At 43.7% G+C, this 11,471-nt stretch overlaps 1 pseudogene; it reads left to right on the forward strand.

The window, feature by feature from the left end:
• Positions 1–7,208: 7,208 nt before the first annotated feature.
• Positions 7,209–10,257, forward strand: LOC127744488 (ribosomal protein S4, mitochondrial-like; annotated as a pseudogene).
• The last annotated feature ends 1,214 nt before the right edge of the window (positions 10,258–11,471 follow it).

The following is an 11,471-nucleotide window of genomic DNA, read 5'->3' on the forward strand; positions in this document are numbered from 1 at the left end:
GCCGGCACTTGACTTTCAGCCCGGTATGACAGATTACACACTAAGTTCTCATCGTATCATCCCCTTTTATTGATGGGCGAACGACGGGGATTGAACCCGCGCGTGGTGGATTCACAATCCACTGCCTTGATCCACTTGGCTACATCCGCCCCTACCCCCGCACAGGTTTTAGTCTCTATCTACGATCATATTCATTCTGAACCCCCCCGCTATCAAAGAGAAGCTTTTTCCTATACTATAACTAGAGTGTCTATTTCTTGTTTTTTGGAATTAGGGGAAGCAAAGCTTCAAACAAAGAGGTTGGGCTGTTCACTTCATTGATTTGACTTCACTTTACTTAAGATTAAAGATGGGGGCACTATAGGCTTAAGCTCGTCATTCATGCAATTCCCCCGTCCATCGATCGATCACGCGAGCATCTTTTATAGAAGGGCAGCACATAGCGAACGAAAAAAGCGTTCATCCTGGATTCTATTCCTCAAGAAAAATGTCTATCAATTGATACCTATTCATTCGGTCAAAGTCTCCACGGCGTTTTCATGCCCTCTACTGAGAGGTGCATCATGTTGGTTGATAGGAATCGGCAAAGACCTTCTTGTACACGTCCTCGAGGGCTGCATTCATGGCAATCATCACTAGTTTCTCCCGAGGGCATGTATGGCTTTGTTCTTGGTGTTGTTTAATAGATGTCGAGTGCCGCTTTTCCCCGTCCGAGAACCTCCATCTGCTCTAACTGGGCGAGCTAGAATCCTTATGTCAGGTTGGTTGTTCAAAAGACATATCTTTTCTCTTTACCCTTTGCATCTTCATCTTTTCGAAAGCCTAGACCCATTCTTCTGGATCCTAATTAGTCCTAGGTGCAAGGCCTCTTCCATAAAGAAAAGACCTCTCCTCCATTCCATTTTGTTGATAGAAAGAGGATAAGCGCTATCCATTGAGTAAAGGGAGGTTTTGCTACACTACAGTGATTCGGGCGGTTGGTGGCCCCTTCGAGAGTAGCGGGTCCTTGCCGCTGCATGAGTGGTAGCTCACGCTCAAAACTCCTCCTACACGAGTCCTAGTCGTTGCGCTGCGGTCCGTTTCCCGGCTTCGCTTGCGCGATTTTTTTCACTTATTTGATTATTTCATCCATCCCCGACCCTAATGAATCGAGTATGTATGAAGGGGTCAGTCAGTCAAGCGGTTCGGGTTCTCGGTCGGTTCCCGTTCGCCTGCCCCCCCCTCATAGTCCATTAGTGGGTAGGGTGGTCAACTTAGAGGGCGCCCGCCTCCAAAAGCGGAGACCGAACAACCGCCAGGTTGTCGAAGACACGTCTGAAGAGGAGGCGGGAGTGCTAGGGTATTGTACTAAGGGTCTAAAAAGGGTCTTAACCTAGCTCCCGAGCCCTTCGCCCTTCAAGAAAGCTATAGCTATGAAAGAAAGCTTAGGCAAAAGCCACTCTCAGAGATCAGAGTAACAAAAGAGGAAAGCATATGACGTAAAAGACAAGCTTACCTCGATCTGTCATTACATATGATATATCGAGAGTTCAAGACCATAACGTAAATCATTTAGAGAATGCCGATGAGAAAGTAGATCTGGTTCCGAGATATGGAAAGCTGTGAATACAGTTAGTGAAGCTAGACCAGGAAGTGGGGTATCCCCGGAAAAGAGGTCGGCCTTAAGTTCTAGCTTAGATAGCTTAGACTGAGCTTTGCTTTCTTAAAAAGTTATTTTTTCGTTATTAGAGAGAAGCAGAAGCGGAGCACTCGTGGCACACTTACTATACCCATTCGAGAAGAAAGTATAGTTCCTATTCACCGCTACCCCTGAGTGAACAGTCTTTTCAACAAAAGAGACAACAGCTTCTCCCTCGGGCTCTCTCTCCTGAGCTTGAAATAGGGAGGCTGGGCTAGGTGTAAAAGGCTTAGAAAGCTCCATATCAACATACATTAAAAAAGTGAGATTAGATCGGAAGTCATCTTTTTTCCAACCAACTTGCTCAAACGTAGATAAACGACTCCAGGGATTCTCTTTCCTCGGTATGCTAGAAAGAAGTTAGGAGGAGGGTTGTTTCAAGCTACGAAGTCGTTTTTGTGTTGAATTGGACCTGGTAGTGTCAACCTATCTTCGTTGAATAGAAGAAAACAAACCCGAGGTAGTCCCCCCCCCAACGTTTATGGGCATAGGTGCAAATGATTGGATGGCCCACTCTGGACCCCTATCTTAGCGCGCTGCTCTGCAGCTTTGTTTGCAGCACTTCGCTCGTAGTTGAGAAGATTGAATCTGGGTGCAACTTGATTCGTTGGAACCAGTGTGTTCATATTCCGAGTAGGATTCGAAAGGACGTATCTCATGGAACAGAATCCGCTTCTAGAGGGTCTCGTGCGCCCGACAAAAGAGGGCTTTGCCAGAAATACTATGAATCATCGGGTAGGTTTTATCCTAAAGATTTGGAATAAAGGACGGAGGTTGGGTAAAGGGAAGAACAGCGATTGGCAGACTAGACTAAGTGTCCACTCACTACCTTTAGAGAAAAATAAGATTTTTGCTGCTAAGAACAAAATTATCCAAAACAGTTAGCTAACAGCGATTCAAACGGATTAGCTAATCGTTCTCCCAATGACCTTTTCGATCGGGTCACTGGATTTATTTTCAAACAAGGTCTTTTCCACTCGTGCTAAACACACGATTCCGGAAATCCTCAATCCATACATTTACCCATCGATCAGACCATAAGCTTCTGGGCGATACTGTGCTTCAAACATGTGGTCTTCACCTATATAGTATCGAAGGCTTGAGTTACGTCACTCTGCCCGGAGACTCCTACCCTTCTCTTATATAGAAGCCTAACCTTTCTTATTTAGACCTCTTCCCGGCTTTATATTAAGGTTTCGTATAAGACCTCCCAGACACTGTAATCGTGATCTCTGATGTTGGTATTGGCGATTTCTCATAACTTTCAGCTACCCTAATAGGTTCCTACATTTATTAGACGTTGTAAAGGTGCGAGTTGTCTCAGAGGCCGAAAGTTACGGGAGGATATATCGATAGGATACCCCAGCCGAAGGAAGTGTTCTATTCCCGGTGGTCCAATAAAAACAAGTTGTTTATTAATCTTGGGCACAACTCTGGATCCATATCCATCTGTCTCTTCCAACAAGCCTGGTTCAATACCAGCTGTACTGGTTGTCTCACTGCGTGCACTTAAAACAAAGCCAATTCCACTTGGGAAGATCAACCCCTCCATATATATTCTTATTATGGTCGCTCGTTTTCAAGTGCTTTTTATTGAACCATCCGGTATGTTTATAACTTTCAAATTGAACTGGTAGTTCATGTATTGTAGACCAGGCACGGAGCGTACCATTGGACCTCTTCTGGAACTCCGTTATTCAAGTAAAGAAATGGGGCGGTTGCTTGCTTTTGTCTTTCCCTTTAGCTTGGGACTTCTTAGTAGTATGAATCCCATCTATTGATTCCCTTTCCTTCGACACATATGCATAGGGCATTCCTCTTGACTCCCAAAAGCTTCTCAAAGAGCTCCTGAGACTAGTGCTACTCCTAGTCTCCACAGAAAACTTGCTGCCGCTATTTAGTCCACAATTACTTTAGCCTTCGTTTTAACAGCAAGAGTACCTTGCGGGGATATCTTCTCCTATTGATTCAATTCCTGCAAACCTCAAAACATCTCCTTCTCTGTGCGCTCACTCCATTCCTCAGCAAAGCAATCCGGCTTAATTGGATCCATGTGCGGGCAAGGCAGTACTGGTACTCAATCGATCTTGCTCTAGCCGAAAGCGGCTTCACGGAAAGGAAAAGTAAACCTTCCCTATAGTGCTTTCTCGAGGGGCCAGATATGATCTTGCCAAAAGGTGCGGAAAAAGCAGCTTCACGCTCTACTTTAGACTACTTTCCTTTTCCAGGCAATTGGTTTAGCTAACCCTTATTATATTATATGCATCTATTGGGCAAAGAAGCATCGCTCCTTCCGGGCTTTATTCCACAGTTTCGTCTTTCCGATCATTCGACTAAGGGGAGAAGGGGTGGATGAGGCTTAGTAGATTCGGAAGAGAATTCTAATCCATATCTGATCTTTCCCGGAAAAGACTTTGGCTTCTTGAATAGGCCAGATTCCACTTGTCGTGAGAAAGAGGATGAAAGGAACGCTTATTGGTTTCGTTTCGTAGCCCCTCCTGCCGCAGTGTGCACTAAGTCGACAGCTTCTTTGTCGAAATGAGGAATCGGAATCCCTTCACTTAGTAGCTTTAAAAAGGAAGTCAGGTTTTGCATTCTATAGAATGCCCAGAATCGGTTGTGAAAGAATGGCTTTTGTTCCAATCATCCGCTGCGCCCAGTAGTTCCTTTTCATCGTCTGCGAGACTTTTAGTTAAATGAAAGGGTCCAAAAAGAGCTCGAAAGGAGTCCTTCGTAGTGAGAGAGTGAGTTCCGGTTTACTTTGAAGGCACGAGGTGAGGGATAGTCTTAGCTGCGAGGCCCCGTACTAAATATGATAACAGGGATGTAAGAGGAGTATGGAGTTGGTGCACATAGTAATGCCAGGGTCTCGAATGCAAAACTTGGACTTGAAGGGAAGGAAGGCTTCCCCAGTCGCTCTAGTTGATGCTTACTTTCTTTGGTGTACAGGGAATTCAATAACAGATTCAAAGTGGAAGTGCGAAAAAGGCATATCGGCTAAGGCCTAGTTCCTCTTCAAAGGTAGGCAAAGATTGAATAGAATCTTATCCTTTCTCAGCGGGATCCTATCTTCGCATGAAAAAAGTCAAGTAAGCAGTCAAGAATGAATCTGTCTCAGATCTGGCTTTCACAGGCTAAATGCCGTATGTTGGAAGTATACAGATAGGGCCTTTAGAAGCTAACTGATCTTTAGGCTATGCTATGCAAGAACCATCGGGCTCGGATCTTACTAAACCCAGGGAATCCGTTCCTCTTCTCCCGTCTGCCTAAAAGGAAGAAGCCTAAGCAGCAATCTCGTTTACTCAGTCAGCTATCTACACCGGTAAGTTAGGTATTTCCTTCGTCTCGTCTAAGTAGTCTAGTAAGGAAGGCGAAAGGAAGAAGTCTTCTTTCGTTCCAGATATTGATAAGCTGGTGATTCCGTTCTTGCAATCAAGTCCGGAGAAGTAATTCCATTTAGTTAGCCCTTTTAGAGATAGAGGAAGAGATATCTTTCTATTGTTGTAGTTACCAAAGCCCGTACTTAGAAGTCTAAAGTCAGAAAGCAAGTAAAGTCTTGAAGTATAGGCATAAGCCTTAAAGAATCACAGCCTAACTAATAAAGCCGGGCCTTCTACTAAGAGTGCGGTTAGAAAGCTACAAACAATTCTTATTTCCTTCCTTTTATATATACAGTGAAGTCAGAACCCGAGCTAGTACTATGATTTAGTCTAATACATTCCCGACCGGAGCTAGCATCCTATATCTATTTAGTTAGGAAAGCATTGGGACCAGAGACATAGAAGCTGGAAAAAAGAACTTAAAGTCATAACAAGAAGGAGTTGGGGGCGCCCCCTATTTATTCATTGCACCTAATCAAGTTTGTTAAATCAATCGGACAACCGTAACTAATAAGATAAAGAAAGAAAAGAACCTTTTGGAGAAACCAAGGTAGTCAAAATCTCTTACTTCGGACAAGCGTAACGAATAAGATCAACCAATCAAAGAGACTTCCATTCGATCCTTGCCTCTTGCTTAATAGAATTCATGCTTTCAATCTTTGTCTGTCATCCTACGTCATTTCATGTCTTCAGTCAATCTTACTGACTTCCCTGGCTTTATACTTTCAGACTTCCGCCCAGATCAGATGAAGTAAGGGCTTGAACAACAATCTTTGAATATGAGATTGAGGCAGAGGCTTATTTGTTCCCTGATTTAAGGGGAATAGTGGAGATATCAGGGATATACTTCCTAAACAATAGAGGCACTTTATTAAGTATCTCTACTGAGGCCATCGCAACCTTTCTAAGGTCCGATGGAGGGGACAGTATAGATTGGAAGGTCTCCTTCGACACTGGCTTGGCTAGCTTTATAAGCTTGGCCATAGTAAATGCCGAAAGGTAGATCTTAACAACTACATCTGCCCTATCATCCTGCCTTCTTATAAGTTTTCGATGGAATGGCGCGAAATCCATCATTGGCAAAACAATTGGAAGAAGGCATGGACCTTCTCATTGAGGTTCTTTGTTTTTCTTCTTTCTTTATGTCATGTCGTCGGCTTTCACCATGTGCTAGGAATAAAGTTGTGGATGGATTGGGGAATTCCTCACAAACTAATCCTCGGTTGGAAGGGAATTAGTCTAACTCCAATTTTGGGAGTCAGCCTTGCACCTCTATTGAGTAATGCCTGAGTCGACCCCTTCTCCCGAACTTCCTACAGGCCAGGCTGGCTTTTCTAAAAAAAGGTTGTTCAGGGTCGGAACGAGTAAGCCTCGAGAGACTCACTTATTGGAAAAGATGATGTTAAGCTTCCTACCATTGGCCTCCCTGCGCCCCATTGACTAAGAAGGGGGCGGATGCTCGTAACATAACATCTCCTCGCTTGAGCATCTTTATATGAAAATAGTTCTGTTATAACAACGGAAAAATTTAGGACCATGCCTCCACTTATGGTAACCAAATCCTTCTGCCGGGATTGGCGTCGAGTCCGTTGTGAGAGGCGCTTAAAAGGCCGTTAAGGCATTACACTAAGGGGCCCCGAAATTGGATAGGGGGAGGGGAGAGGTTGCTTCCTAAAAACTACTGGGTTTGGCTCGTTGCCTTCCTTACCCATAGCATAAGATAAAGGGTGCGTGCTTCAACATCTAAGTTTCACACAAGGAACCTCCTGCTCTTAGGTGTTCTCTGTCCCTCCCGGTCCTAGAAATCTAAATAAGTAAGATAGGTCGTAGCTTGGTTATCAATAGGCTTGGAAGAGGGGCTAGTCAAGAAAGCGGCGCATTCATGGTGTCTGGAATCAAGGTCAATAAAATGAATCTATCTAGTAGGGGCTTAGTTCTATTAAAGATTAAGGCGAGGGAATAAACTCTGGGCCCCGAGGTAAGATATAGAGTGTGCAGCGACTGCCTTCTCTCTTTTGGCTGTCGATTGCATGCAGTTTTCCCGATTTCTTTCGTTCTCCTTTTCGCTTTATTTGATTTCCATTCTCAGAACTATACTCTGAACTCTTAGTCAGACTGTATAATCTAATAGGAAGAGGCATACTAGACCTAACTGCTAGCTGTGAGAATAGCCGAAGCTGATAACCCGATGGAATCCGCTCTTATAGGAGGAATTCCCTTAGTTATCGGAATCCGGGTACAAGCTGCTATCGAATAGGCGCTGTTCACACGTCTTGGTGAATAAGCTGTGATCACTCTACGACTTTCTGTTCAGCACGCTAGCTTGGCTTATGGCTTTGCTCCTTTACTTCTGTTGTCGGCATACCGGTCTTGGCCTTTTGCTTGGCACGTTGTCGGAATAGGCTGTGATGCCAGATAGTGAAGTTCGAAGGGCCTTTCTTTATCACCGTAAGTAGCAATAGCAGTTTATTCTCAAACAAGTCTTAGCCCGAACCTACAGATTTACGCTTTGACGCCCGAAAGCTAAAGCAACGTCGTTCCGCTGGAGTGGAGGGCTTACTGGCTTTAAGCTGAGCTTCTTCTGCAACTGGCTGATCGGATGGACTTTTGTTTAACTTACAGACTGACCGCTAGAATGAAAAGAGGCTTGCTCAGGCCCTAGTCTAAGGAAAGGAATGCCTTAAAGAAAACTCCCACTTAATGACCAGCATCGTCTATTCTCGCTCGACCCTCTTGTGACCCCATACATATCCATTCCATATTTTATGAAATCACTTAGATAGAAGCATGTTGGATGACAGAACGATGCAGATATGGGTCCGGGTGCTACAAGTATGGATTTTTTCCAAGCAAGTAGAAATGACGTAGGTGATAGATCGAATCGTTTAGTACGCTAATCTTGACAGTTGAATTTCTCGATGGAGAGAGCGTCTGTTCACGTCAGGGTCCGAAGGAGATGTAGTCACTTTGACTTTCTTCTAGATGGGGTATGTGTTCAGTGTGCCAGGTCAAAGAAAGAGAGAAAAATGATAGGTAGTTTCCTTCTTGCTTTTGCGGGGGTTTTGGCAGAATTGGGTTCGACTCCCGTTATACGCGATGTGGCGAATCAGACTGATTCAACGGAGATATGCCTGCATTAAGATTTAAAACTTGTCGTCTACTTTCAGGAAATGTTCGGAAGAGAGAACTTACAATAATACAACGCCGCATTCTCCGAAGATTGAGGAACAAGAAGAGATCTATTAAGAGAAAGATTTATCCAAGAGAAAATCTTAACAGTTACATCCAATCACAAACTACACGAAAGTTGCCCCTTATTCATGGGGATTTACCCATCACAGAGATGCACAGAGGAACAGAACGAACTTCATATATCCCTTTTCTACTCAATCCAGAAACAAGATCGGACGTTATTCCGGTTCGTCTCCATTTTCGTGAAACTATTCCTCAAGCAAGGCAGCCGATAAGTCATCGAAGGGTTTGTGTGAATAATCGAATGGGAAGCATTACTCGTTTGAAAGTTTCCCACGGCGATCTAATATCTTTTCAAGAAAATGACGCGAAAATCCGCGGTGAAGAAATAAGGAGATCTTTCTATATCGAAATATCAGTAGAAAAAATTATAGGCAAATTCCTGGGTCACCGGGTAAGAATGTGGAGAAGAACCAAAACGGAATGGTTCCGCCTACTCAAAACTAAGCGGGGATGCCGCCTGCTACTAAAATCCCGGTTTTTGCAACAACAGTTGCGTTATTCTATGCAAGAAGAATACTTAGAAAGAACAAAGAAGTTTGGATCCGAAAAAGTATGCTTAGGAAGTTCTTTCGCTGAGCACAACAGAATGAAGAGGAATTTTTATCATTTCAAATCCCTATTCTTATCGAAGAGAAGAAACGAGAAAAAGCGATATCTTCCTACTCGAACAAGAAGGAAGATAGTTTACAACTCTTCTTTATATAGTAATTCGACCTATTGGTCCGCACCCCCCCATAAGTTTACTAGGAAGAGAAGAATAAAAAGGATCGAACTACCTACTCATTATTCGGAGGTGAATCATAGAACACCAAAAGCGGTGGTATTTTATGGACCTAACATAGGTCACATCCCTCACGACATAAGATTGAAAGATCCAAACCTTCCTCTTCGGAGCGGAAACGGACGTGGCCAAAACATATAAAGATCGGCGTAGTCGCTCATAGGGACATATCTATCCGGATAGGGGATAGTCTAGTCTATCGCCGTCTCTATCACGCTATTAGATATTCGAATATCTAATTTCTTTTTCTTATTTATAATTGAACAAAAGCGAGGAGCGAGCCAAAGAGCGAGTTAGGTCTACTTCAAATAGGGGCCAAGTCTTGCCTAAGCTCTTTAACCTGTTCCTCAAGGACAGGAAAGATAGATAGATTCAATTAGATTACACTCCTATCAGTGCAACGGCCGCTTTCTCCCCCACCTGGCTGCTCAATCTAAACCATTAGGGGTGAGGAAGATTGATCAAACTCCCCAAGGGGAGGGGATAGGAACGTACTAAATCAACAGGCAGGCAGACAGGACTTTAGCGGACGAGCAATCGAATATTCCCGCTAATCACTCGTACTCCTCCTAGCCCATGATTCAGTCTGTGGTCACGGAGCTATGTAATACCTCTGTACTAAAGTACCTGGTCCTTTACTTGACTAAGGGAAAATCCCTAAGAAATGCGCCGAGCAGAATAGCAGCATCATGCTTCAATTTAATAAGGATGTTAAGCTAGCTCGATCGCAGGAAATGATGGAAAGGTTGAAGCCCCAGTGGCAAGAAGAACAAGGTAACGGATGGAAGATAGATAGAACGAGGTGACATTGGAACAGGCAGTCAAGTAATCAAGCTACTGCCCTTCCTTGGGAGGGATAGGAGCCCTTCTTCTCGAGCATTGAATAGCATGGCCTGCCTTTGGATGGGCTTTTGGGAATGAATGATAGAGCACAGGCAAGGCATAAGTCCAAAAGAAGCACGGGCATTTGCTGGGACTTGAATGGGCATGCTAGAATAAGTCCTTTCGATCCTCAGAAAGGAGCAAGTCAGCTAATGAAGGCTCGCCCATCTCTTTTTATTGATTCTCGCTAAAGGATCGGGTACTTTGATTGGTATTAAAGTAAAGTGTTCTATCCCTTCGATCAAGTAACCTATTAACTTAACACCAACAAAAAAACTATTTCTAATATAAAAAAAGAGATTTTTGTGTGGCCAACACGCTCAACGGCTTTTTATTCGCTATCAGCACTATTTACTCTCTCTACCTTTCTCTCCCGCTCGGTAGAAGTTTGATGGAAAGGGGATAATAAAAAACGTTCTTTACTTCTTAGCTCATCGGGCTGTCTTAATCACTCGCTACCTAGGTACATGGGGAAATCGATACAAAGGGGAAGTTTCGACTCAATCGCTCTTTTAGTAGATAGTGGGAATCATGCTTAGTCAAGGGGGAAGATGAATGAATGTACTTACCTGCTCATTCATTCGATAAGAGAGGGATTGGAAGAAGAAGTCTAAGGTGTTATTCACTTTTGTATAAAACTTCTTTATGTACCAAAGTAGTCTTAATTAGAAATATACCAGCAAAGCTCGAACAAAGGAGAGTGTGTATTCTTCCGGGAGGATACCGAGCCAAGCGAGCGAAGCTGGATAGATGTGTGGGACAGAGGGAAGACCAAGGGGTTCGGCAGATGAACGAGTGATTAATACTGCTAGAGGTATCTTGTTCGACTTCTACTTGCATTTGAGAAGTATATCCTTAGCTTTCTCTCGTCTGAGCCAGGATCACGAATTCCGGGAAGCAATCAACTTACAGAGAACTAAGAACAACGACTACGCCCCCTACGATTGTTTCGATTTCTGCCACTACTTTTTGAGTATCCCACTCCTCTATTGGTTGAATTCATACAATAAAGTGAAATGAAAGAAAAGAGGGAACGAGACATCACAATGAGATCTTCATCTAAAAACAAACTAAAAGAAGGGTTTTCCTTCTTGAAGAAGATTCAATCCGTGCGATTTTTAGCCAAACACTCTCATGTTCAAGGAGTGGGCGCGGGGGAGGGAGCTGGGTCCCTAGCTCATGTTCAAGCAGGGGTTTCTACGCCCGCCCAGGAATACAGATAAGGAAGTGCAGCCGAAGGTAATGCTATTGTGGAATTCCGTTCAAATAGAAAGCTTTTGCTTTTGGCCAGTTCAAGGCTTCCTCCCTGTATACAACCGTGAGCTGTAGGCTCAGATAGGATAGTAGCGAACCAGAAAAAATTCCCGTAGTTGAATAAGGTAAGGTGGACGTTGAAAACTTTCCAACAGATAATATGGAATACTCTTATCAAAAGACGAGCACTATACTCTTTTTTTAGGGCAGAAAGATGCTAACTCGGTTTCGGGCTAATGGA

This window comes from Arachis duranensis, unplaced genomic scaffold (genome assembly GCF_000817695.3).
Source record: "Arachis duranensis cultivar V14167 unplaced genomic scaffold, aradu.V14167.gnm2.J7QH unplaced_Scaffold_40180, whole genome shotgun sequence".
In the NCBI taxonomy this organism is placed as follows: Eukaryota; Viridiplantae; Streptophyta; class Magnoliopsida; order Fabales; family Fabaceae; genus Arachis; species Arachis duranensis.